This window comes from Gallus gallus, chromosome 4 (assembly GCF_016699485.2).
Source record: "Gallus gallus isolate bGalGal1 chromosome 4, bGalGal1.mat.broiler.GRCg7b, whole genome shotgun sequence".
NCBI lineage: Eukaryota > Metazoa > Chordata > Aves > Galliformes > Phasianidae > Gallus > Gallus gallus.
Window position 1 is genome coordinate 18,503,761 of NC_052535.1, and position 27,956 is coordinate 18,531,716.

Below are 27,956 nucleotides of genomic sequence, written 5' to 3' on the forward strand. Positions count from 1 at the left end.
TAAAGTCTTAAATCCCACCCAGTCTCAACTCCCTGCTGGCTGCCCCCCCCCCAGCTCTGGCTGCCCCCCCCCACAGCCCTTGGCTGCACTGCCATGGCCTCACTGCCCTCTGAGTGAAACTTTTTCTGCTAATATTTAATCTAAATCTTCCCTTTTGTGGTTTAAAGCCTAAAAAAATCTGCACTCACAGGTGATGCTGCCATGGTTCTTCAGTGATTGGCCATGTGGGTAGGGCCCTGAAGGTTTGTAGGGTTGGGTGTACTAGAACATTGTTAATATAGAACACATAGTAGTAGTCTTATCCTTGGTAGGTCTACATAAAATAGGTATAAATTAGCCTTCATAAACATTTATCCATGCTTTTGAAACTAACACAGAAGCAGAGTTTTTTCACTTTTTGCTGACATGTAACATGATGCATCTTCAAACACAGAAAAGTAACAACTTCAGATACAGTTTTATGAAATAACAGTCCTCCGTTGTCTAGCAACCACCTCCTAAAACAAATTAGAGCCCAAACCGACAAACTGACTGATCAGTCCAAACTAAGCCATATTTATGTATGCAACAGTTTGTTGCTAGTGATTAATCTAGTTGAGGTTCAGTAACTACCACAGAGGAGACAGGTTCATTTCTCCATCTTTTCAGTGCTACTGAAAAATAATATGCTGGCTTGACTCCATGGATCACAAAGTGTATCAGATGGTGTGTGCCTTCAATACTTTATTACATTAGAACAAACAAACAAACAAACAAACAAAAAAACGTGCTTGAATGCTTTTCAAACAAAGATGGCACAGATTATGATGAAAGTTCTGGAATGAAATCCTTAATTGGCATAATCTGTCATCCACTGGTTTTTCTGGAGAAATTCCCCACTGGCCTTGCTTAGCGGAGGCTGAGATCTGCTTTTGTCTTTTGTCTGCTTTATCCCACCTTCTCTCCAAGCCTCCCTAAGTAACAGTGGAGGCCATACATGGACTCTGGTGCCAGTCCTTCTAGTAGCCTCAATAAAAGCTGGCAGAAATTTGTCAATTTATATTTTTTTAACCCAATTTGTGTGTGTTTTTTTTAATTATTAGTAATTCCCCCCACCATCTACCCCCCCCACCCCCACCCCCCTTGTGGAGTTTTTCAAAAGCCTTTCTAGTAGTTTCAGATTTATGAAATCCTTCACTAACAATGAAAAGATGCTTCTCAGGACACCTCTGCTATGTACAGTGCCTAACCTGCAGGCATATGGTTCTTTTCAGAACTGAAATAGATGCATTGAACACAGTTCAAACTACTTATGATTATTCATTTTCCCCTTTCTCCAAGTTCATAAAGTTCTTCCTAAAATGACACTCTATCATCTTATCCCCGTAAAAAAAAACTTTTCCTCTGCAAAGCCATGATCCAAGAAACTATTAAACTTCAGAATAGCTTTGGTGCCATTCAGTTCAGGTTAGGAAGTGATATGTATAGTGCCTGCGTTTTCATAGTGATGTATGTCACCTCAGAGATATAATTGAAAGCAACAATTTCTGCAGTTATGAAGCCTAATAATAGAGAAATGATTTCACAAAACAGGCAAGAAACTTCAAAAAAAGAAAAAAAAATCAAATTCAAAACTGAAGATACTCATTAAAACCAGGACCTGGAGGAAAAAAAGAAAAAAGTACACTGTCTCTACTGTATGATTACTGTACATCTTCATCCAATTTTTGAGTGCTGTAAAAAATGGTTTAAATACAATGTGCAGGTTACATTTCCAAGCTGTGTTTCAGGAAAGGCCTTTTTAACATCTCCTCATGGGAAACTCATGACACAGTTGACATTTCAGAAAGTAGAAACATTGCACACTATGAAATTATCCAACTACAGAAGAGATGAATATGCTATTTACTATAAGTACTAGTTATGTCCCATCATTCAGAATTTACTCTTTAATGTGTACAAGCTACCTAGGCTGCAATAAAATGCAGCTTAGGCTATTGAATTGATGAAGAAATAGTAGGAGAAGCATAGAAGAAACCTTACAATTGAGCTACGAGAGGGGCAAAAAGGACAATCATAATTGCAGAAGTATACCCTATGATAGGCATAACAAAGTAGATCAGAAAAAAACAGATACATTATGGACCCCAGGTTCTGTAAGGAAGAGGCAATGAGTAAAACACCAGCAAATGAGCTGGTCAATAATAATGAAAAAAAATAAAGCTGGTCAGCAAAGAACGAATTAGTTTTGATCAGTGCCTTCATCCCAGGTTTAGCAGTCCCTTCCCAGGGAATATGGAGCACTCTACTTACATGCTTTAATAGATGAAGTTAAATGGAACAAAAATGGACCAACCCCACCTCTATTTTTATTTACTTAAATTCTTAAGCAAGCATTGTTATTCTGTGCATTATAAACCAAACAATTTTTTTCTAGGACTTCTGAGAAGAGGACAAAACACAGGTTTAGATGGATACAATAAATAACTTTTCTCAAGTAAAATTTTACTCACTTTATCGGGAAAATTAAATTCTTTATATTGGAATTCTGTTTAGAAAAGGACCCCAAGTGGATACCACTCAGGTAATGTAAAGTTCAAAGATGGTCAGGAAAGGATGCAAAAATCTTTAGAAAACAAGAGCTGCCAGTGCGTGCCAATTGAAAACATAACTAGTGCAGTGGCAATACATGACTCTAGCAGCCGTCCACTCAATCACAAAAGGGAGAACAAGCACATGTACTGACTGCACCAAAAGAAAGTTTTCAATAAATTCTACTTAGAAGTGTCAACCATTATGATCAGAGAATCATAAGAAATGAAAATTTCTGTTTTCAGTTCAAATATGCACATTTGCACACTTACCCACGCATACAGCCAGATTCTCACTCTTTTTTCAGAGAGGCACAAGACATACTAAGCCAAGAAAAATAAGCTTGTCTGTGATTTCTCACTCTGCTACATGGGTACAAAATCCTCAGAACCTGAATGAATAGCATAACTATAGAATTCTGCTATGGTATGATTAGTCTGAATCTAGCAAGGTATGTTTTGTTTTTTTGAAGTAAATCTTTTTTATAGTCATTACTTTTAATGACAATTGCTGAATCAATTTTAACTTAGCAAAAGAATCCTCTCTGGAGATTCCAGAATAATCTAAAAACAGTTGATGAAATAGCAAAGGTTTCTATTCCATTCACGTTATCTTAGCTATTTGAATCTTCCATACATAAGGAGAGCAGGCTGAAGCGACAGTATATAAATTTAAACTTTAATAGCTGTTTTAAACGTTACACAATTCATAAAATTTTCCTACTCCACTCCATCTCACTGATTACTGGATTAGTGATCAGAGTATAATAATTGCAATTATTATAAATGAGCTTAGTGTAGAAGTGAGAGCAGTGTGCATTAAATGGGCATGTGAAAATTCATGCACAAATATCAGATTCCTGATTCAGCATGCCTGGACTATATGATGTTAAAATACTTCATTTTGACATAAAGACATGGCACTGAACTTAAAGGAACTTACTTCCTAGCTGCGTTTGTCAGTACTAGCTGGAAACTATGCATTTCAACTCCAAAATTCCTGAGAATTAAAACTGAAGATAAAGCCTCTGTATAAAACAGAAGATGTAGCCAGATAACAGATAAAAATAAAGAATTGAAAGGAAGAAATAAAAAGTGATTAAAACACCAGCAGAATGTAAAGCTTTTCCTTGGTAATTACTACTTTATGTAAACTGTAATCATCCAAGAATGGTATGGTCACTGATGATGAATGATTCCATTTCCAAGCTGTATATAACACTGAAAATTTGGCTAATGATTTTGCACCTTTGTGTTATAGTTGCATATTTTCTTTTAAATTAACATATGAATAGCAGATTTTAGGAATAGAAGAAAGATTACTTTTTGCTTCTTTTGATTTGGAAGAAAGATACTTCTGCATGAAACAGGATTTCTATTGAACATTCGTGGAAAAATGCTGTATGCATCACGCCCGGTTCAAGGAGAAAGTGATGTTCTAAACAGATGACACCCAGGTAAGAGCTAGCATTAAAAATTTTATTACTTTTGCCAAAATATTGAGTGCAGTTATAAATTCATTAATTTACCACTACATTCATACAGTTTCTGTAGACAATATTTTTAACAAGTTAAATGTGTTTAGAATAGATTATAAATGTAACATTCATTAGTTAACAGAGATTCCCAGAAATATCATCAACAGTGTTAAAAGAAACTTCGTGAAGTTCTGTCATGAGGCACAACATCATAGTATAAAGAAAACAGAGATGAGTGTTTCATTACCAACTAAAACGTTGTTGAAACATAACTGATAAATGTGTCAAGGTTTGCATGTTAGAAATAGTCTTCTCATTTATTTATTTTGTATAGATATATCTAATGGTTACAGTAAAAAAAAAAAGTTGAGTGGCATTTCAAAGAGTAGAAAGAATCATTAGAAATAATATGCTGTATTTGATATCAGGAGGAGCATTCAAGCTTAATTTGTAAAAGCATTTAAGAGATTGGATGATGATTAGAAAGAAAGCAAAATACATCAATGTCTGGAAGCTGAATGCCTTGTAAACAGTCATTTTAAAAGCCCAAATCTTCCTCACAGTTGAGATTACAAGAGAAACAAATACTGAACCATCATGAACTCATAAAACTGGTTGTAGCTCTGTAAATTCAAATGTTTAACTTCCAAAGCTTGTGAGGAAAACAAAAATGACTGTGTTTAAAAGCCTGGTGTTTGGTAAGTTCAATAGCACCTACTACAATGGACTCTTTTACTCATAGCTATGTACTTAAAGTTTGGTAAGTTTGGAAAACAGATGGTGAATATTATTGTTCTGCTGTGGATTTCTCTTATGATTTTCTTTCTCCCTACTTACTTCTCTGATTTTTTCCTAACATATGTGCTATCTTCCACTTATTTCTTCTGGTTCATTTTTTAAAATATATGAAGGCAAAAGAAGGAAAAAGGGCAGACAACACTTATATTGCAGTGGTTTATCAACAAAGACGTGATAGAAGAGAATAACCAAAAAGGAATTAGGTTATAGTTCTTCACATATTTAAATGCACAGTCATGTTTGCACGCACTTTATCAATTATGCCTAATGTTTGGTTTCTCAGGAAAAATCCCTCGTGTGCACATGAATTTAAGGCCATTTTTTGAAGACTGCAATACCTACTGGAAAATAGATATATAGATACCATGAAAAATTTTGACTGTAAAGGAAGATACAGGTAGTCTTCTCAATCTCCTCAGGGTTACTTGAGAGACTGAATTATGCACTGAAAATCACATATGCTATTTCCTTGTTGCTTGAAAAGGTGCTTGAATTAGTCTGATTTTTCCCCCAAAGACATTGTGAGGTTAAACACAGTAATATTTATACTAAAAAAATACATCAGGCATCTGATGAAGTATTGAATTTTCCTGCAAAATATTGCATTTCTACTATGACTAAGAAGCCTTGAAACCAAAAATAATATAGTAAGAGTAATGTTCTGTCTGATAGTTGTGCCTATCATATAAAATCTCACAGGTAATATTTTTTTCATTGATTAATATCCCAAAAGGCCTTTGTTTCAAATATTATTTCTAATTACCTGTGGTTTGTAAATGTGAGCACAAATAATGTTGAAAGAAGAGCAGACAGCTGTTTAATGAATTGGATGGAAACACTGAACTGTAAACATGTACAGAAATGGATATGAACATGTGTTGTTTCATAGTCATGTATAACAACTGGATTTGTTCAGATGGAGGACTTTCTTTGCTTAGTAATAAACGTTGTGTAAACAGCTTGCTTTTAATCACAGGAAGCAGAATACAAGATTAAAACAAATGAACAAACAAACAACAAAAAATAAAACCCACAAATGAAAACTACAGCAGGTGCAAAGAGAACAATAACACTATTTGATATAGGTAATTCCCAGATAAAAATTCTATCTTTTCAACACAGTCACCACCATTAGTTGATTTGCTCAGATGGGTTGGTCAAGATGCTCTTCATTTTATGGTGTGACAGCTGTGCATGGCAGTCTGGAATGTGGCTTGTCTTTCATGGCGCTGTCACCATTGCTGAAATGCACCGTCCACCCCTCACTGTGCTCACATCCTACAGCAAGTGTCAATGAATGTCAGTGGGCGCCATTTTTTCTGCATGGAGGAATTCAATTCCATACTGGTTCTTCATAAACACTTCCATGTCAGACGCAGTTTTGTCAGACTGCCCTTTTGCTGTCATCTGTCACATGGCAACAAATGTAATGGAATCTTGGTGGGAGGGTTCAGCCTCTACTTTCATAAAATCAACATAAAATCAACATCAGACTCTGATGTCATGGGCCAGCATGATAAAATAGAAGCATTACTTTTAGAGCAGCCCTCATATGATTCCGTTCTGAAGCAGAACTAAAGCCTTTGTTCTTCTGTTACTCCAACAAATTTTATACCAATGTAACTGCATCTGTTTTTTAATTACCTATGCCTTTTTTTTTTTTTTTCAGAACAAGATCAGGCCCCAAAATTCATAGAGAGGTTAAACAATTCATGGCAGAAAGGAATGCTCAGACAGCCAACATCTCCAAAACAATCTCTGAATACTAAACAATGCACAGCAAAAACTAGAATATTCTGTGTTGTCTTTAATCACTCACTACCACTTTTTAAAATTTAAATTCATGCCTTTGAGTCAGACTTCGTGCCAAAAGCAAGAGGTCTTAACAGATACATTTGAAACCTATTGTTTAGATCTGGCACTAGCTGTTCTTCCTCCCCCTGTAGCAGTAGGGAGGTTTTCCAGGTATGTGGGAGGCAAGTTCCCCAGAGCCATTATATTGCTTGTTCTCTGCATGATCTCCTTCATTAAATAATCTTTTAATGCAACATTAATAGTAATTGCAAGATTACAGTTCAAAATATTTGATAACATCACACTATGCTGTTGAAAAGCAACCGATCTCTTCTCTAAAGCTGGCTGTGGGGGGCAAGCCTACTGTAAAACACTACCAATCCCTTGGACTGAAAGCACTGCAGCTCTTTTTGTTATTTCCATTCCCAGTCTGGATATATTACAGGTGGTTCAAGCTGGCAATGGAGAATGGAAGAAAGGAAAATAACCAGTTAATATGTTTTTTTATTATGAAGTTTTCAAAGGATGTAAACATGGAATTTTTCAGTGATTCACAAAGTAGAGAACTATTGATCACTTATTGGAGATGATATTTATGTACCAGTACTTGCATACATAATGTTTGTTGTCTCTTTTATATCTATGAGTACTGCAGAAAAGTAAGGCTATTCAACTTTTACTTTTTTGAGCAATCTGCTTCTTCTGCCATATTCTTCACATTCTATATGATGTTGATTCTAAATTTGAATATTGGTAGTAATACCCATAACAATAACACTTACCTGTAGAACTGATCTGGATCACAGCTGAAATTCTACTCATTCATTTGTTATTATTTTTGCTGTATAATAATTCCTTAACATTGGACTCTTGACTGTTCATAAGTTGAAATAATCAAAGGCTGCATCAAGGAGCATGTCAAGACAGAAGAATCCAGGAGACATACAAATAAATCATGTTTTCCACTTGCACAAAGGTGTACATGTCTTGTAAGAACCTCAGAACAGCTCAGGGTAAACAAATACTGAAAAAGGGCCTAAAGGAAAAGACCATATATGACTGATAAGATTAGTACAGATGAAATGCTCAAGAATCACCAGAAAACCAAGTTAAAGACTACTGTTTATATTCCCAATAAATTTAGTAGCATTTAGAAATTCCATAAGAACATTTCCTAAATGGGCTTAATTTAGTATAACTAATTTTGAATAAATAAGTCTTAATTGAACATAATTACCATACCTTGAATGACGTTTTAAGAGCAGTTTTATTTAGGATTAAGGTAACAAAGATCCTAAATTCAGCAGGCAAGTAACGACAAGATCTCTCCAAAGACCATGGAATATGGTCCTTCCTGGACATCAGTGCCTTCCTGGACATCACTGCATTCCTGGAAATCACTGCTGCGTGTGATTTTAGTAAGGAGTTCAGTTGCAAATTCTGGTAGGAAGGAGAAAAAAGTAAGAAGACTTCAGAGAAGCTTTTTCACAACCAAGACTTTCTGATCACTTTCAGCAGGATGAAGCTGCTGTTCTGTGGCTAACATAACCAACTACTTCAGTGTAGTAGGCTTTTACAAAGATAGCTGAACTCTATTTTTGTTGTCTGCTTCCCTGGATACGTCCCATGTTTCAAGAAAGCTGAGATTTGGCAGCATAGCCAGACTGCCCTTGTATATTCTAACATTCATGATTAGCATAAAGAAAATTCCATCTGTAACATGTATGAATATACAAATGGGGAAGATAGGGCTGCACATGGCATTTTCAGCTAAACAGTTTTTTAGAATTAGAAAGGAATGTGCAGAAGCCAAGAGCATGGATCGAAGTCCAGCATGGAACCACTAATCAAAGCTGAATCAGTACAAACAGATCTATAAATTCAGAAGAAGCCCCATTAGCATTGGGAATTTGCCAGTACGGAACAGACTTTTTAACCATAGGACAGAGGCTGAAAAGAAGCCCAATAGGAGGGCAGTAAACACAAGAGGCAGGGGTATAAATTTCATTCTGAGACCCACGCTGGGGACTAACTCTGGTCAGCATCATCACAGATGTGCTTCATCACTCAGCCCATGGAGTGAGAGACCTATCACACTCCCTTAGCTATTGTTGACAGTTGACCATATATCTTCCCATGCCCGATTCACATTGGCTCTATGAGGCCCAAAGTGCAGAAATAGTATGCATGGGATGCATGGACAAATAATTAAACATTGTATGGCAGGTGGAGAGATTCTAACAGCTGACTTCCTGAGTTGAAGGCAAAGACAAGAAAGAAGTCTTCTGTCACTGAAAACAAAATTCCTACGGAATGACATAAAGATAGATAGATAGATAGATAGATAGATAGATAGATAAAAGATACATATATATATATAAAAGAACAGTAAGATTAATATCAAAGAAAAAATCAAGAGCCAACCACTCATATCCCCGGGGACTTGTAATAATAGTGTTTTCTGCAGGTCTTATTAGTTTGAAATTCAGAAAAAAAAGTAAAATGTTTTATAATTTATATGGTATATACATACCGCTGAGTACGAAGAAATCTTTCTGCCTGAAAAAGCAGCAAGTAGCACCTCATTAAACAGGACCTAGACTTAATCTAACTTGGAACAGATAAAAAAGAAAGGACTCATATGAAGCTATTTGGCCTGGGGGTTTAATCTCAAAGCTTTTGAGTATAATGAATGAATTAAGTAGGGCAAGTGATTAACAACAAAGAAGCGATCGCATAATAAAAACAGAAATAGTACTGAATTTAGAGCAATGTTTCCATTGTTTATAGACAGGACCCTGATGTGCTATTTTTATTGTTTTAAAGAATAAATAACTGTCATAAATATATGACAGTGTGTGTTCTCCAGGTTCGAATGGAAAGATGTGGGAAAAGGCCATGAGCAGAATGCTTAATGGTGCATAAAGAATAGACTATTTGGATATCAATATATGTATCACTATGAGAATAAAATTCAGTCTATAGAACTCACCAACATTTTAAAACATTTCTCTTAATGATGCAGATGTGGAATAAACACCATCAAAATTACAATGCCTGAACAACAGCTGGTTTGCCTATCAGCTAACGTATCATGAGGCTTGGTTAGAAAACCATAACAGCACTAGGTGCTCAGTGCCGGGGCCTCCAACTGTCCCCTCATGCTGTTGTTAGGGGCCGCCTAGGCAGGAGGCAGCGCTACCTTTCTTGGCTGAGCTAGGAAGCACACTGACAGAACATGGGGCTTTGTCTGGACTTGTGCTTTTACTGTTGACATAACTCAAATTAAGCTGATGGCCAGTTAGAGCAAGCCTATTCTTATCATGGTAAATATGAGGTGTAGACAGGTACAAAGCAGTGCCTCCTTCCCCATAACTACTCCTGAAGGAAAATCATGAAACATATTATCTAGACTGCTCTCCTCAAGACAGTTTCTTGCATTACATTTTTCGCCTTCACCATAAGATTAGTTAAACTACTTATGCAGGACTGCATAATGTTAAATCACAACCTTTAGGGAGACCCTGAAGGAAACCCAATAAGAAGGGGTCAAGCAACTCAGGGCAAACAAGAAGACGACTATGGAAATGTCTTTCTGGCATAGCAAGCTCCCAGATTAATATCTGGGACAAATATCCTATAGACTACCACAGAAACAGATAATTGCTCCCAAGTAAGCCTGGCAGCACTGAGCACGATGCCACCAGACTTTCACTTCACAGTGCCCAGTTTCTTGAGGTAAGAGGATTTAATAGCACTTTCTGGGTCATCGGTTCTTCTCATAGTATAAATTCAGCAGTATAATCTGTTTTCATTTCACACACAGCAATGGACCATGTAAAACAGGTAGCATGGTGGTCAGCAGTCTGAGCTTTGTGATCTCTTAATTTCCTAAGTGAAACTTGTGGACAGATAAGGTAGCAACGAAGTAATGTATTTTCTTCTACTAAATGAAGGTACTGATGCAAAAAGTGCTTCATGGTCTAAGAGGTACAAAATGAATTGCACATAATTCTTCTCTCGTGGCCTCAAATTACAATTCTAGTGTATACTGAAGTATGTCTAATGGAGGGATAAGAACACAAGCAGTTTGAAAGTTGAGATTTCAAGACAGAGATCATGAGGGAAAAGCCCAGATTTTCTCAAGGCCTTTGATTGGCTCATAAATTTTACTTCCTATCCACTAAAGCTTTCAGGAAAAAGAAAGAGGATAAAGGCTGTAATTGATGGTACAGTGCTCACAAGCCTCGACAGATGTGATCCCTCTTAATGAAGCACGTGGGCCTAATTTGGCATTACTTACTACCAGGAGGATCTTCTGCAGGGTATATTTCTAAATCTACATTTGGTTGGCACCTGTGCTTTGTTGAGACTGGCATAGCACCTTCTGAGTGGGCATAATGCCATTCTAGCAGATGAGCATGAGAGCAAATAGGATGCCACAGATCTAGTATTGCATTTACAACAAACTTAAAGTAGCGGGGGCTGGTGTCTCATTGCAGGAGAGCTGAGGAAGGAAGACACATCCAGAAACTGACCACTCTGATCCGCTGGTCAGAGCAAGATGAGCTGGAGAAGACTGCCCAGGGTCACATCCAGTCAGGTTTCTATTATCTCCAAGGATGGAGACTCCACAAACTCTCTGAGCCATCTGCTCTGTGTTAGATCACCCTCACAATATTAAAATAAATAAATAAATAAATAAAGTTTATTCTTAATTTTGAATGACATTTTCTGCACTGACAACACAGTAAAAAGCCACCTTTAAAGATAGCGTACTCTTCTTGTTCTGTCAGCCAGCAACATTCTTCTAATCTCGCTTCACAAACCACTCCCTCTCCCCTTACACCTTTTCATGTAGATTTCCCCCATTATACTAATCTACTGTTGTAAAGAATTTGGGGCTGCTTGACATCTTTGAAATCAACTCAGTTCACTGTTTTTTACCATTCCACCAATTTTTCGTACTAAAATAAAAACTGTGGGGGTGGTGAAGCTGTTAAGAAATTTGATAGTCATAGATCTCTATTGAGTATCCTCATCCTGGAGCAGGTCCAAAGAAGGGCAACAAGGCTTGTGAAGGGCTTGGAGAATATGCCCTCTGAGGAGTGACTGAAGGTGTTTTAGTTTGTACACATTGTCCCTTGTTTTGTTACTGATCATCCCTGAAAAGATCCTGGCTCCATCTGTCAGTTATTTATGCACACTAAGAAGATCTCCCTGACCCTCCTCCAAGCTGAGCAGTCCCAGCTCTCTCAGCCTCCCCTCCTATGGCAGATGCTACAAACCTTTAACCATCTTAATGGCCCTTTCCTATACTCTTTCTAGTATGTCCATATCTTTCTTACTCAGGGGAGCTCAGACAAGGACACATAAATGTACCTTTCCCCACAGGTGAGTAGATGGGAAGATTGCCTCCCTTTGAGATGCTAACAATGCTTTCTTGTGCAGCCCAGGAGGCTGGTGGCCCTTGCCATAATGGTGCATTTCTGGAATATCTCAAAGTAATGAATATGAAGGGCACATTCACGCATTTCTTAGGCCCAAATTATCTCTGAAAATCTAAAAAACATTCTCTGTGTTGGGAAGGTCATGTCTCTATCAAGACAGGAGGCGAGATGATGGAGAGTGACAAAGACAGTTTGCCTAGCACAAACCCCAGAAGGCAGTACCAATAAGTGGGTGGAGATACCAGAATTTAACCTGATTCCCAGCAAAATACACTTAATATAAAATCCATGAGCTATGCCGGGGAATGGAAAAAAAAAAATCATCAGAAAATTCCTAAATGATAGAACTGAAACCTAGGGATCACACATCACTCAACAAAAATAACTTGGCTGATGTGAATTTACAACAGCTGACAGTTAGGTCCAGTACTTTGGAATAGCCTGAAGTTTTCCTTTGGTCCTTAAGGCCTTAACTCATCAGCTGTCACATCCAATGGTACATCCCTGTAGTTCCAATAAAATAAACAATTCACAGGGAAAACAAAACACCTGATATGAGTTAAATGTTATATTGTTGGGAAGATGTACTGGTTTTGTTTTTTTATATTGTTTTTATTTATTTAAATAAATAAGTAAATAAAATCAGATCTCCTCTAAATCTATGGCCAGAATTGTTATGGAATATATGCATTCACATCAACTGAAAATAACTTCACTGAGCTAAGTAGAGTGGTGAATATGGGCCCAGAACTCTTATTCAGCTGCATGAATATATGAAGAGAGAGAGCAAGCGAGATAGATTTTACTCTTTTGTTTGTTTGTTTGTTTTCTCACACCAGTGATTACTTTGCTAGGAGTGCAAGCATCTTCAGAAATAGAGATCACTGGAGCCCATAACTTTGTTTTATCTGTTTCTTTTTTTTCCTAGTTCCTGGTGCAAAGGGTACTCCTCTGACTGAAAGATATCAGCTGAAAGGAAATAATTCATCCTGGATGACAAAATGGTTTATAAATTGCATCCTAATAAAACATTGCTCCAAACTCACAAATTGCAGAGATTGAAGTGACCCTGTATGCACAGTGATTTGCATGATATTCATTGTGTTAAGGTTGAAAACAACATTAACATCTTTACTTTAAAACGAACAGATTTATTCTAAATTGCACTAATAAAATGTATTGTTAGCAAACAAAGGTCAGTGGAAACCATAGCACACAGAATATGCAGAAAAATAACAGAGTTTGAGAAAGAAAAAGATCAAATCTACTGGCATAGCACAAGTGGCTCATCAGAACATCATTCTAACAAATGAAATCTAAACAAATGAAATTATATAACCAAAAGCATAGTCATCTATTATGCTCAGTATTAAAGCAAAACAGTACTTAAGGAAAGCGATGCAGAACAAAATTATATTAGTTTCCTGGATCACCTTCAATGATATGAAATTTAAATTATGATGTTTCTGTGCTCATCCTCTTGTCTTCTTGCAAATTTTAAACCTGTAATTTGAATGCAAAAATTCTACCAAATTAAAATACAATTGCTACCTCTTCTTTACAGCATGATCATCTAATTCTGATGCCTTTGCATCTTATTTTGTTGTTTTTAGAACTGACCTGCAATGTTAATAATTCAAGAAAGACTGAGACTCCAAGGCATTTTGTTATGACACAGCTTTGGTCTTAGCTATTGCATCCAGAATTTGTAATAGATTTTTAAGCCTCTGTGTCGTAAGGAAAATATGACCCTCTCACCAATTAAAACACACACACACACTCTCAGAATCACACAAATAGACAAGGAGTCAAAGACAACATATGATTCTATGAATAATAAGTTAAATATTCTGGATATTTACATATTTACAGCCATATACATACAGTTAAAACTGCTCTCTATAAGGAATCCTAAACTGTCCCTAAAAATATCATCCAAAGATACCATCAACAGCACATTTATCAAATGAAGATATTTTGTGCAGATTATCTGGATGTACAAAGTTCTTGTAGCTAGTATACTGAATAAATGAACTTTCGGGGGGGGGGGGGGGAGGACATTCAGTGAGCCAGTTTTTCCTCTACCGGTGAAGCAGTAAAAAGCTAGATGGCTGTTTTTCTCTGTCTGTCTCAAATGTATTTATCCTACTCTTGCACTTATGTAAACATCCTGCATATTAATGTTTACTTTTAAACACAGTCCTTAAAAAGGCTTGATTTAAGTACCCAACATAAGCTTGCATTGCACACTCGTGGAGAAAAGAATAGAGTGAAAACAGAACACGTAAGGAAGTCAATGCATGAACAGTCTACAAAACGCACTGTAAAATCAGAGATACAGTGGCATTTTGAAAATAGTAGATCTCTGTTAGGGTAATCAATTTAAACTCAATGATAATCATATAAAATATGTGTGAAAGACAAAACTGCTTTTCTCTTTTGTCTCAAAGCTTGCTTCGTGAGGCCTTTCTGGTGATAAGACTAACTGATAACTGCAAATTATCTAGGGGGGCGAGTGGTGGGTGTCACTGTGCCACAGTACTTCTGCTCATGATTGTAAAGATAAGCAGAAGTGGGACAAGCAGTCTTTTTTGGGGGTGTGGCTTGAAGGAGCTGACCACTGCAAAAGGCAATAATGCTTGTGCATGGCAGCCAAGGCACCACTGCCCGCTGACTTATGTTGGGCCAGATATGTCACACTAACAGAAAAGAAGAAGAAAAAATTACTGAGAAATGGGAGATAAAAGGCCCTCACTAAACTAAGGACTTTGGAGAACTCCCAAAGAAAAGAAACCTCTGACAGAGGAATTCCCTGAGGGGAAAAAACTCATCAGAAGAACCTCCTGGGCCTGCTTGGTGTGAAGCTTCCTGGCTTTCTCCTATCCCCCACAGTGACAAGTTCCTGAGATCAACAGAAGTATTACAAACTGCTGGACCCACGGTGGTGACTCTCTCTCTTGCTCTCTACAAAGACTCCTTGCTTTTATTTCCTATCTCTTTTCTATTGCCCATCTTCTCTTCCCCATATCCCTAAAGCAGCCAGGATTTGTAATAAACTGGTCAGGCTAACATTTGAGCTGTTGTGTCTTAATCTCACTGCTGAGTATACATATACTAAAAGAACCTTCTCTCCCCCCTATAAATTGGAGCAAGACAATATGTTAATATTAGTCTCTAACCATGTGTTTTATGCACCCTTTTGAATATTATGAGATAGATAGAAAATCAGTGAATTAAATCCACCATGTGAAAAATGTCTGCTTTTATACTTGGCAAAAATTCAGGTGCTGGATGATAATGTTAGACTTCAGTTCAGTATGGATAAGGCAGAGGTAATGTTGGTTGGCAAATGAAAGTTTTTGAAAAACTAGCAAGGTTGAAGAGTACTCCCTTGCCTGAGAGCATCTGCTAAGCCATGGTGAAATCACATTATAATAAAATCTCAGGTTATCACTCCTCCTTGCCCCTGGGTTTTATGTAGCAAAATGAATCTATCAAGCACTGCTGTATGTTGCTTTTATCAACAGTTTCTCTTTTTTCCTCTCTGATTCGACTTCTGTCCAGCTTACCTGATGCCATTTTTGGCTCAGATTGAACTTCTGACTATAGTCAAGTCCTGCTGACAGGCTTTGGTAAGAATATAGCAGTGCTGCATCTCTGGAGCAACACAATCTGCTGAACACCATGCTAGGCCTGAATTCTCTCCTCCCCCACCCCTGCACCCAGCAGTGTAACTTTTGCAGCACTGTTCATAACGAACAAATGAAAAACAGCAGGAATGTAATAAAAGTAAGCAGCTGTTTAGTCTCAGATTCCTGCTGCAAACACTGTTTGCAGTTCATACACAGCCACACACAGGTTTGCTGTGGGAGGCTCCAGCATCCAGGGAAGCCTTCTTCAGTTCTTTACACTCTCCAAAGTGCTGTTATGCACTCTTCAGCCTCTCTCTCACTATTTTGTGGGTCTGCTGCTTAGATATGTATGCTATGATTTGGTTAGATAGACATCTTCGAGAAGTAAGTGCTCCCCTTCACCCACTCCCACTGGGCCCTTCATACTCTCAACACACAATGCAGACTGTGCAGGGGCCACCATATCTTAGCAAGTATTTAATAATTATATATATATATATAGTATATATATATATATAGAGAGAGAGAGAAAGAGAGAGAGAGAGAGAGAGAGAGATTTATATATATATATAGAAGTATGCATTCCTCGAATAATTTTGACCTAGATAGAAGATGCTTTTATTAAATTGCCACATCTATTACCAAGGAGAAAAAGTCAGGTAGGCTATAGTACTCCATGGGTTTCTTTCACAAGCTTTTCTCTTAAAGAGAAACTTTTGAAACATTGTTCTCTCTCATCAAAGAAGATGAGAAAGAATAGGATTAGTGTGAAGAGAAGGATTTCTTTGAATAGGGAAGATATAATTACACATTTTCTACGAAACATGTTGGAAAATGTAATATTGGATAGTGCAAGTAACCTAATAGTTTTCATTATATTTTAGTAGAGAATTCTCCTAAGATTTTTATGTTATATACATTATGTAGTTGTATCTATAGGCACTTCTCTCATATAAAAATAATTGAAAAGAAATCAAAGAATAAACTCTTCCACCCTAATCACTAAGGAAGCTTGATAAAGAAGGACAATATCTGATTAGCTACAAATTTTCCATCTCCTTGTTTCCTGATAAATAAAGTTTCGTAGTTTTAAGTTGAAGAAGGGAAGATTTAGGTTGGATGTCAGGGGGAAGTTCTTTACCAAGAGAGTGGTAAGGTAGTGGAACAGGCTGCCCCAAGAGGTTGTGGATGCCCCGTCCCTGGAGGTGTTCGAGGCCAGGTTGGATGGGGCCCTGGGCAGCCTGGTCTAGTATTAAATGTGGGGGTTGGTTGCCATACCTGTGGTGGGGGGGTTGGAGATTCACGATCCTTGAGGTCCCTTCCAACACAGGCCATTCTGTGATTCTGTGATTCTGTGATTCTGTGTGATTATAATGAACATACTTCATATAAGCTGTGCAGAGCAAGCATCTCTTCCAAAAATTCACAGAGCGGTAGTAAAAATCAAGCATGGACGCAACAACATCTGTTGTGGCATTGTTATCAAATACCATATTTTCTTATACAAATCTCTAATAGTCACTACTTTTTTTGTGTGGAAATATTAGCTCATCTGCGGCTTCTAAACGTTGGCATACAGGGACTGACAGATGCTTTGGTTTTACCTCATCTTCAACTTACTTGGCTTCTCTTTACACTAGCTACAGCTAAGGAAATTATTCATCTGCTTTGGAAAGCCAAAAAAATGCCATCTGTCTCTGCATGGTTATCAAAACTAATATTGTAGTCCGAAAAAAACTATGATCTGAGATTGTAGCTGGCAACTATGTGGTGAGGTCAAGTATTCTGTTAGGTACTCATCTACATAAATTTCAGTTAGTGGACACCTACCTACCCTATCATGCTCTCAGCCTAAGGAACAGTAACTCTCTGAACATTCTGGTGTATAGCTATTTCTCATGCCATTGACTGACACTGATTGACACCAATTATGGCTTAGAATGCAAATTGAGGTAGTTTCTCACTAACTGAGATTCCAAGGTCGCTATGATTAGAGTAATAGTAGCTTTTATTTTTTCTTATAAAAATGAGAGGCTGAATGCATGGAGGAGAAAGGTGAAAAGGTCAAAGAAAGAGAGAGAACAAGATTACATCAGTATGGTTCAACATGCCATCAGTTTGGTCCAACAGCTGCAAGATTTGTCACTGAGACTTCAGAGAAAACAAAACATGAGTGACGTCTTATTAGATAAAGCAGAAAAGAAAAAAAAAAAAAGGTATGAAAAGGCCTGATGGTTCTACTTTTAAACTAACAGAGAAGAGGTAGTTATCCTCAGAGTATCTCTTTGTTACTAAGTACCATAAAGAATTCCTCATCAACTTCGTGAAGTGCAGCCTGAAGTAAATAATTCCTACAGGTAACTAAGCTTTATTTTCTATACTGAAGAATTTTTTAAATACCCAACTCCAGAGCTAAAATACATTTTAGAGCTAAAATTGAGGTGATCCTATGGATCAGCAATGGAGAGCTGGTCAAAATCAAATCAACACTTATTTTTATTTCACATTAAAATTGCTACAAAATGGGCATTGGTTTCCCTCTACAGTCTGAGACACATTCAGCTGGGGATTAATTCTTTCCAAAATTGCATAAACATAGTAATATTTAATATGAGAAAGGCTAACTCCAAAACCTTCTATCCTTCATGAATGTTCATGTTGAAATTATTCCTGTTTTGCACTGATAGTAATGAGTATGATAGTAATAAGGTTTCCTGTTGATACAAATCTGAATTTATTTAAAGCAATTAAAGGTAGGAGGTCATTAAGAAGAGGGAAAAAAAAAAAAAAACAAAAAAAACCAATAAATGGCTTTTATTTTCCCTGTAGAAATGCATTCGTAAGTTTAACTTAAGAAACTCCACACCTACTCTTAGGTTTCTACCAGTTTTCCTTTAAGTCTATTTGTCAAGATTATTTTAAAATTTAAAATATTTGTGCAAAATATCGCTTTCCAAGCCATTCTAAAAATGGTTACTAAATAATCCTTACAGGCACTCACTGTCTGTGCTCTAGTGAGCAGTCCTGTGGCATATGCCTTGAGAGTGATGTTACTTTGTGTTCTGCTAAACCTTTAAACCGTCACTATAATGTAGGACTAGGAAATCATTATATCCTCCTACAGTCTCTTTCTCCAGAAGAAGCAGTATGCATTGCCTATCAGTTACATTCACACCTCATCTAAGTAGATGAGTAGAAAAGAGTAGAAAAGAACAGAAAGACAGAGAAAGCTCAGAGCTTCCTGTTTTCCTTCAAGGCTTTCTTTTTTCCTTCCATGCAACATTCTCCCTTGTGTTCTTGGGTACACTATATTACCATGAGCTCCTTTGGAAAAGACCTCTTCCACCTATCTACAAAGAAATCATAAAAAACCAGTAATGTCTTGGCTTCACTGTGTAGTTGGTTTCTCCTTGTATGTCCTTGCTCCCAGCAGTGTTAAGTCCATGTGTAGCTCTTATTCACAGGAAATCCTTTTAGTCTTACAGTGAGGTCTTTGAAGAGAGACTCTGGTGTTACTCTTCTGTATTTGCAAGGATTCTTGAATACCAGGCTGTCTGAGACACAGTATCTGGGGGAATAACTAATATAGGCTAAATGTAAACTAATTTTTGGGAGAGGAGGGGAGAGGAGAGGAGAGGAGAGGAGAGGAGAGGAGAGGAGAGGAGAGGAGAGGAGAGGAGAGGAGAGGAGAGGAGAGGAGAGGAGAGGAGAGGAGAGGAGAGGAGAGGAGAGGAGAGGAGAGGAGGGGAGAGGAGGGGAGGGGAGGGGAGGGGAGGGGAGGGGAGGGGAGGGGAGGGGAGGGGAGGGGAGGGGAGGGGAGAAAAAGAGAAAAAAAGAAAAGGAAAAAGGAAAAGAAAGAAAAAGGAAAAGGGAAAGGGAAAGTAAAAGGAAAAGGAAAAAGAAAAAGGAAAAGGAAAAAGGAAAAAGGAAAAAGGAAAAAGGAAAGGGAAAGGAAAAAGGAAAAAGGAAAAGGAAAAGGAAAAGGAAAAAGGAAAAGGAAAAGGAGAAGAAGAAAAAGGGAAAGGAAAAGGAAAGGGAAAAAGGAAAAGGAAAAGGAAAAGGAAAAGGAAAAAGAAAAAGAAAAAGAAAAAGAAAAAGAAAAAGAAAAAGAAAAAGGAAAAGGAAAAGGAAAAGGAAAAGGAAAAGGAAAAGGAAAAGGAAAAGGAAAAGGAAAAGGAAAAGGAAAAGGAAAAGGAAAAGGAAAAGGAAAAGGAAAAGGAAAAAGAAAAAGGAAAAGGAAAAGGAAAAGGAAAAGGAAAAGGAAAAGGAAAAGGAAAAGGAAAAGGAAAAAGAAAAAGAAAAAGAAAAAGAAAAAGAAAAAGAAAAGAAAAAAGAAAAAGAAAAAGAAAAGAAACCCTTGGGAGACCAAGAGGTTTGCTTGGCGTTACCATCCATATAAAACTGTACCCATTCTAGAGAAATTGATACACTTTTCTATTACTTTCATTTGAGTCAGGGCCTGTCAGAAGGTACCAGTTCACAATGAAGCTGATGTGGCAGCATATTACATAGAACTACAGCAGCAGACAGTTCTTCTTACCACTGTTGCTCAGAAGTGCCCATCAATTTTTCAAGCACCTAAGAGTCACTTCGTGAGTACTTGGGAAAAAGACAATACACTGCAAGAGACTGAAACCAGTAGAACAGCAATAGAAGAGCTATGAAAAGATCTACAGTATGGAGGACTTCAGCCAAGTATTTTCAGTATTTTTCATCTTGGAAAGTCCCATCTGCACCAGTCAGAAAAGTTTTTTCATTTCTTGGTTTGTTCACAAGCAAAAGGTGTAACTTTCCATTGCTCCACTGCAAACAATAAATACCAGGAGAACTTTGCCAGTTACCACTGTGGTATATATTTTGGAGTCTATACATTTTTCTTTGTTGTTCTACAATCTAAGGTTATTCTTTGAAGACTGTGTTTGCCACTTAAGTAAAAGGAATGTTGATCTGTGTATACAAATAAATATTGACTATTTGTCTTCTTGAAACATATGATTGTCTAGATGACAAAATAGTTTTAAAAAGTGGAAATACACTACAACCAAAATTAACACATACACACACATCTTCCCAAACATTAGCATATTCTTCCATGAAACTTGGAGATCTCTGTGTTTCTAATATATTTCATTAGAATAATCAACACACCCAGCTAATAGGAAGAGGATGGAAAGGAGTTTCTGTGGTATAGTCATTTTACCTCATTTCTGAAAGAAATAGGGCATAAACCCAAACACAAAGATGGTGGAGTAAGCTCAGGCTACAGATTATGAAGTTTCCTAAGACAGATAAGCTAATCTAATGCTTGGATGAATCCACAACTCCTTTTAGGTAATTATCGAATACATATTTTTAGAGCAGAATGCTGTGTTTGGTCTGCAAAAGGTAGGTCTTTGGTTCTGGTGACTGTAAAATTCTCACTAGGCTACCAAGATTGTCTCTTCCTTTTATCTTCTTTGCTTGATCCTATAAATACTGAAGAAAAGACATGACGAATCAATGAGTGATTCAGATTTTGCCTTCAGTGCTTATCATCAGGCATTTTTTGTGTCTGAAGTTTTCTGTCTGACAGTAAATTTATCGTACTGCTTCTGAGTGGGTTTTTTTTTGTTTTGTTTTTTTTCTTTCACTACACTCCCCCAGTACTCTATTGATTTACCCATTTTTACAAATAAGCATAGCAGTAAATAAAATCACAAAAGCTCAGGACAGAATTCATAGCTGAATAAATACACACATCAAGAATAAAAATTATTGGGTAGACTGGGGAACTTACAGCTCCCTTGTGAACATTCTTTATTATGAAGTGAAAATACAATTAGTAAAGCACAAGAATGTTAGAGCCTATCTTCTATTTCCTGTCTTGCTTCAGATGCTCAGTGGTCACAGTGTATTTAAACTAACTGGACACTATTACCTAAGATTAGGGTAAAGTAGAGGTGTTTAAATCCTCAATCATCGCTGCTTGACAAGGAGGTCATTGCATACCTTCCATCACTGTCACAGTTTCATACATGTAAGTGCACTGATACTAATCTCTCAGATTGGCAGAGAAATGTAAAAATTGAATGTTGGTAAATTTATTTATTTATTTCTTGGATTGAAGGATTCAGTTATACATTACATATTGAAATTATATTCTCCTGAATGTTCATTGTAGTTTAGGATGCTAAGTTCATGTTCCAAAGCATTATGGAGTTATTTTGTGACTACAAGTGCTTGCCAGATCAATGCACTGGTCTGATCAGAAGTGATGCTAGAACTATTTCACAGTGCAAGAGAAGATCCACCTTGGTACTTCCTACTGCTAAGTTTCTGATTACTCCAGATGGTCTTCTGATACTTGAAAATAAATAGCGTACAAAATATATAATAAATGGTTTCTAACAGCAACTATTTAGATCTGTTTCACCGGCAGTTAATGTGCTAATGTTTTCTTCAAATATCTTCAAATGCTGAAAAGATTTTAAAGATGTATATTTTTTCTAAAAAAATAAAAAGGTAATTTCACTAGGCCTGAAAAACTTTCTGTAAAACATTTACTAATGCATTCTCTGCTCTTCTTATGCATAAAAACTCCCCCCAAAAAGTTAACAAAATATAATAGAAAGTGACATTTCCTTAATATTTCTAATACCTTAGAAGTACTTTTTGTATGACACAAAATGATGTGACTGGCGAGTGGGGCTTGCTTTCCCGGGCCCCGAGGGGAGAGGCGCCGCCGCTGGCCCCGTTACAGTACCTCTGCCAGCGCCCGCAGGGCCCTGTGGGGCGGGAGCCGGGCTCTTGGTTGCACCAGGGTGTGGCAACGATCTCTCCAGGATATGGCCAGGAGCTAAGCAAAGCTCATGCCTTGACGATGACTACTTTTGTTTTGCGTTGTCTCCCATCCCACTATCCCACCATTTTGCCCCTAATTTTCCTTCAAGTACTCTGGAGTAAGAGCAGCAAGCAGAGAGGGAGAGGTGCTGGCAATAGCATTGTTTTGCTCCTGTATGTTCAGTGTTTGGGCAGCATCTGCACAGCTGCTTTGTCCTTGCTCAGAAAACACATTTTTCATTCCTGTTGTGAGACACATTTGAAAAACTAAAATAGTGAACAACACAGGTAATAAATGAACAACAAAGAAAAAGACTCATCAGGGAGACAGAACTGCTGCATCTCACTAGAGATATTACCACTGCTGAAGAAATCACTTGTTGAGTCAAAAGAGAAAATATCACTTATGTCACTGTCTATACAGTGAGAAATTTTACCTCTTTTTGATTGGTCAGTTGCCAAGGAGGAACTGAACTTTACATTTGTAAATTCTATATTTAAATTCAGTGGGGTCTTTATTTTTTTTTTTTTTTGACACATTTTTGTTTTTGCAAGGATGACCCAGAGTATTTCATGGAAACCTGACACCCAATATCAAGAATTTCTAGAAGGTACTGCAAACTAAACTGAACTAAACTAAACTAAACTAAAATACAAAAACAAAAACAAAAAACCCAACCACGGTTACAATAATGTTAAAAAATTAAACCTAAGGAACTTATGGTGTGTAAAATTAAAAGGGAAAAAAAAAAAAAAGCAACCCCACTCAAATGTGATTAAAGTTTTCAGAAAGGCTTATTCAATATATTTTTACCTTGTAGGTGGAATATGAAATCCTTCACTTAAATACAAAATAAATTGAAATAAATTTCATTAATTGGATGTATTTGAAAAGGTCACCATGAAGTAAACTGTTTCACTTTCCCTAATGGAAAGCAATGGTGTTCCTAAGTTGCTTCAGCCCTCCAAAAAAATGTACTAATAAAGAGCGTCATAAAATATACTGACATGGCAGAACAGATTGCAATCAGAGATAAGTTTCAACCACACATTATTTTTCTGTATAGGGTACTAAATCATATTTAACACGTTGGTAGTTGAGAACTGATAAAACATAAGGTTCCTTTCCAGGGAAGAACACTTTTAAATCAGTGAGAGTAAAGTATGCTCAGTGATGTACGAATAATACCTGGTTTGCTTCTCCGTATTACTACAGGAATCTTTTCCAATTTACTTGATCATCTGCCTGGAACAAACATTATGCACTGGGATGGAGAGAAATGTCTGAATTACCAGTAGCTCAGAGGCATGCAGAATTTGGTCTTATCCTTAGCAGCTACAGAAATTGTCATAGTGGAGGTATTCTACTTAATGGTGACATTTGGTCTGATGTATACAATAGCAAACAAGGAATTAATAAATAAGTAGCCACAATTTAAGTAGCTCTCTGCACTTCTGTGTCCTTGACATTTTGTCTACTATGAGTCAACTTGCAAGATGAATGCAGAGCAAAAGAAACCCCTGCCTATATCTTCTCACCCTGAACATCCATAAATATAGAGGAATCTCCTTGCATTCTGCATTTGTTATTACTTGAAATTATCTGTTTCTCAGGGAATACATAGCTTTTTATTTTCATCAGTAAGAAGCCAAATAGGCTATATTCAGTGTTGAATTAAAAACAACAACAATAACAACAAAACCTACTAGTAGTAATAGAAACAGCAGTTTTTCCCAGCAAGATGACTCTCGATGCAAGGACAGGACTGGGAGATAAGAAAGCTCATCACCTCTGTGCCACTACTTCCCTTGTAATCTTCACCAAATCCATTAATCTCCCTGGATTCCCAGTTTCCTTTTCTGCACAAAGCTTTCCTGCCTCTGGGGGACATTGAGAAGACAAATTCATTAATCTCTGTAACATGCTGAGAGGTCTGCTCACCACCAGTTTCAGGCAAGTATCATGACACTAGATTGGTTAGAATGGAAAGAGCAAAAATTATTTTGTTTGGATCCCACATAAGGGATTTCAATTAGCATGACTGACGGAAGTGTGTTGGACTGAAGGACAAACATTTCTGGCAGTACTGGGAAACCTGCAGGAAGAAAATACTTGCTGAACAAATCCAGAAAGGATTAAGAGAGTATGATGGAAAAATCTCAACACTTTAAACTTAAGGTGCAGTGACAATGCAAAAACATCTGGATATAAAGCTGCAAGAAATACAGTGCATCAATAAGCAAGCTTTTGGTGGGAAGAGAGTGACTCCTGACTAACACAAAAATTCTTTCTATTTCAAAAGGAAACAGTTTAAATAATTCTAATAAAATCTTCAAATTATTAACAGGTATGGGAACAGCTTTAACTTCAGGAACATAACCAGAGTTTTTATCCTGCATGCCTTTAAATAGAGCATGCTGGTCTGAGCCTTGCAAATAAAAGATGAGGCTTAGCTACCAAGAACCACCTCCAACATCAGATAGAACTATGGTCAGCCATAGTTCTATCATAAAACACCTAGAACTTGCAAGTGGATGAATGAAGAATCCAGACTAAGCTAATAAAAAAAGCATGGGCATGCTGCCTTTCAGGTCAAGAACAGCAGGGGCAAGAAGGAGGGATTAAAAGTACTTCATTTTACCTACAATTTTTTTAGGGCAGTTGACTTCATACCTTTGTGGTTTTGCAAAAAAAGACCATTCCTTCTTCCCTTCCATGCTTGCTTGCTTCCACAATGCAGCTGTTTGTGCAAAAGCAATGGGAAGCTTTCACATAACCGGCAAAACGTTTTCTTGTACAACTGAAAAAGATAAAGATCCTAAATATACAAAATCAAGAAATTTCAGATGGCATTGTGAGAAATGGAAAAGATTGTATTTAACTGTTGTTTATGCCAGAGTGATGAACTTACTACACAGCAAGCTCACAAGATAGCTCTGCTAGACACGTGTACACTTCAGTAAGACATTTTATTCAGTATTGTCTTCACCTATATGAGGGGAATCATTTTTTAGTGCCACAAAGACATACTAAGCTACCCAAATTATATGCTAATACCTGATACTCTCTGACAGTGTATAATGTGTTCATTACCATAACTTTTAATCAAATGTTACTAAGCATGTTTTTAGATAATACAATTTAGAGGGTGGAATTAATGAGCAAATGAGATAGGAAAGTGAAGTTGAAATCACAACACACACTGCATATTCCTTGAGGTTACTTATGGTTTAAACATCCTCTTTTAGAGAGTTGCTCAGAACCTTCTGCCTAACACTGGTGATTGACTCTGCCATTAGACAGTGCAGCTTTGTCAGCAGGCACTCAATGAAAAAGTAAAGCTGAACACCTTTGGATAAGTGTGCACTCCTGAAAAGAGCCATAACTTACTCAAGCCTTTTCCATTGATACTGACAGTAGTAACATTTATCATAAGACAGTAGGAAAAAAAAAACCTGTAATTTTCTTTCTTTTTTTTTCTGAAAGAATTTTAAAAAATCAAACTAAACAAACCAACCCAACAACCTGTTTCATTCCCTACTGCTTCTGTGGGAAGAGGAAGCCCCCGGCATCTGACTGTAAGTTCTTAGTCAACCAATGACTCTAATCTACAGAGCATAATACAGAACAATCACTCCTCCTTGGGGTAGCTATTGAGAGACACTTGAGCCTCTACAGGTGAGTTGGTTTCCTGTTTTTTTAAATTTTCTTCTCTGAATTCCTGTCTGGGTCAAAATTTTCTCCCTTCCTACACATTTATTTATTTATTTATTTATTTATTTATTTATTATTTCACCTCCTTTTTTGCCTTTGCCCCCCTCAAAGGTACATCAATCATCACTTCAGGCTGAGCTGGGAAAGGAAGGCTACTTCACTGTCACTGTGCAAAAGCCCTAACACTTTCCAGTGAAAGGGAAGGGAAAAGAAGCAGTAAGTGGCTTCCTGTTTCTATTCACTGTTTAGGGAACCTCTTTAGGAAGGAAGGTGAAAGCATGCGGAGGGAAAAGTGTGTATGACCAGAGAAAAGGAGAAAGGCTATATACAAAAGGGTAGTCCATAAAGATAATGTCTCACAAAGCAGAAATACTTGTTGGCATGCTAATTGATGAGTTCAAGTTAGAGAAACATGAATGGCAGAATTCTCTGGGGACAAGTAGTTCCTTGTGGCCAATCAACAGTGAAAGGGGTTGGTCATCATTAGCAAGGACAGATACCACGGAAGGGAGGTGAGGGAATAGTGGTAATAAACTCAGTATGTGTTTCTTACTGGATTTTTTCCATGCTGCTGAAGGAGCAGGCTGCATGTGTCTTTTTATTCATGCTCTTCAGCTCGGCTCTGATGTGATCTTTCAAGCTGGGTGGTGCTTCTGCTTGCACTACTCGGGTGGATACACAGGGGCAAAAAGAGCTTTTGCCATAGAAGCAACTTACTTGGTAATCTGCTTCCCCTTCCTCTTTTTTCCTCCTAGCTTTTATGTTAGTGATCTGCAAATGAGAGGCTGATGCCAAGGGAGCCAGAGCAGCAGAAGAGTTAGCCAAGTTTAGCTCGTAAGTGCAGTGTTTGTCTCCAAGAGTAGGCTTTAGAACAAAGTCCACTACCACATCTCCAAAGCTGAGTTTCTCTTATCCAGTGCTTTCAACTGCAATTCTTACAATTAACCTTAGTTAAGTATACACAATTTATATTCTATATTAAAATTAATTTAAATTGGCATATTTTATTTTGTTTTGTAAGTGAGGGAATACCATTCAGCCTTAATTGACATCCTGATTAAGAAGCACATTTGCGAAAGTAAAACTAAGTTACTACATGCTATTTCTTGTAGCAGACTATTTTCTAATGCTGGTTTCCCTAAGTCTAGAGCTTTATGTTTTCTTGACTGTGGGCACAGTAGAGACAAGGAAACTGTCATATTTTTTGTTCTTATATTGTTTACCAACTACAGATCGCAACAGAGCCTTTATATATCATCTTTCAAAACACATTTTGAGTACTGTGGCTGCTGAAATATTAGGTTTCAATACCTATTCTCCTACAGTCAATTACAATGACACTATTGCTCTAGGTATCCTACTAGCACAGGACAAAAGACAATCTCTATCTCTGACAATTTATAATCTACAGATTGCACATCAAATTTAGGCAACAGGTATTCTTATTTTATTGTTGGCAAATTTAGATACAAATCTTTTTTCACCAAGTGAGATTTTTATAGGTGTCTAGAGAACAGCAATGCCATTAAGAGGAAACTGTGGTAAAAGAATACACTGGTATTTTTTTAAATGTGAATTTTCATGCAGAATCATACCAAATACAGATTATTTTTGTCACAGAGAGAAATACAAGTGATTAATAATGCAGACATTCTTGAACTTTCATTTCCTCTCAAGTACTGCAACATTAACTTTTTGAT

The 27,956-nt window shown here is 37.1% G+C and overlaps 1 long non-coding RNA gene across 2 annotated transcripts; it reads right to left on the reverse strand.

Annotated features, from left to right (window-relative positions):
* Positions 1-4,035: 4,035 nt before the first annotated feature.
* Positions 4,036-12,203, reverse strand: LOC107053198. Of its 2 annotated transcripts, none has more exons than XR_001466242.4 (3): positions 7,883-12,203; positions 7,423-7,676; positions 4,036-6,303 (listed from the first exon to the last, which is right to left on the reverse strand). It is a non-coding gene; the product is annotated as an uncharacterized LOC107053198 (long non-coding RNA). The 2 variants fall into 2 exon arrangements; XR_003075071.3 differs by having other exon boundaries at positions 6,152-6,306.
* Positions 12,204-27,956: the final 15,753 nt, after the last annotated feature.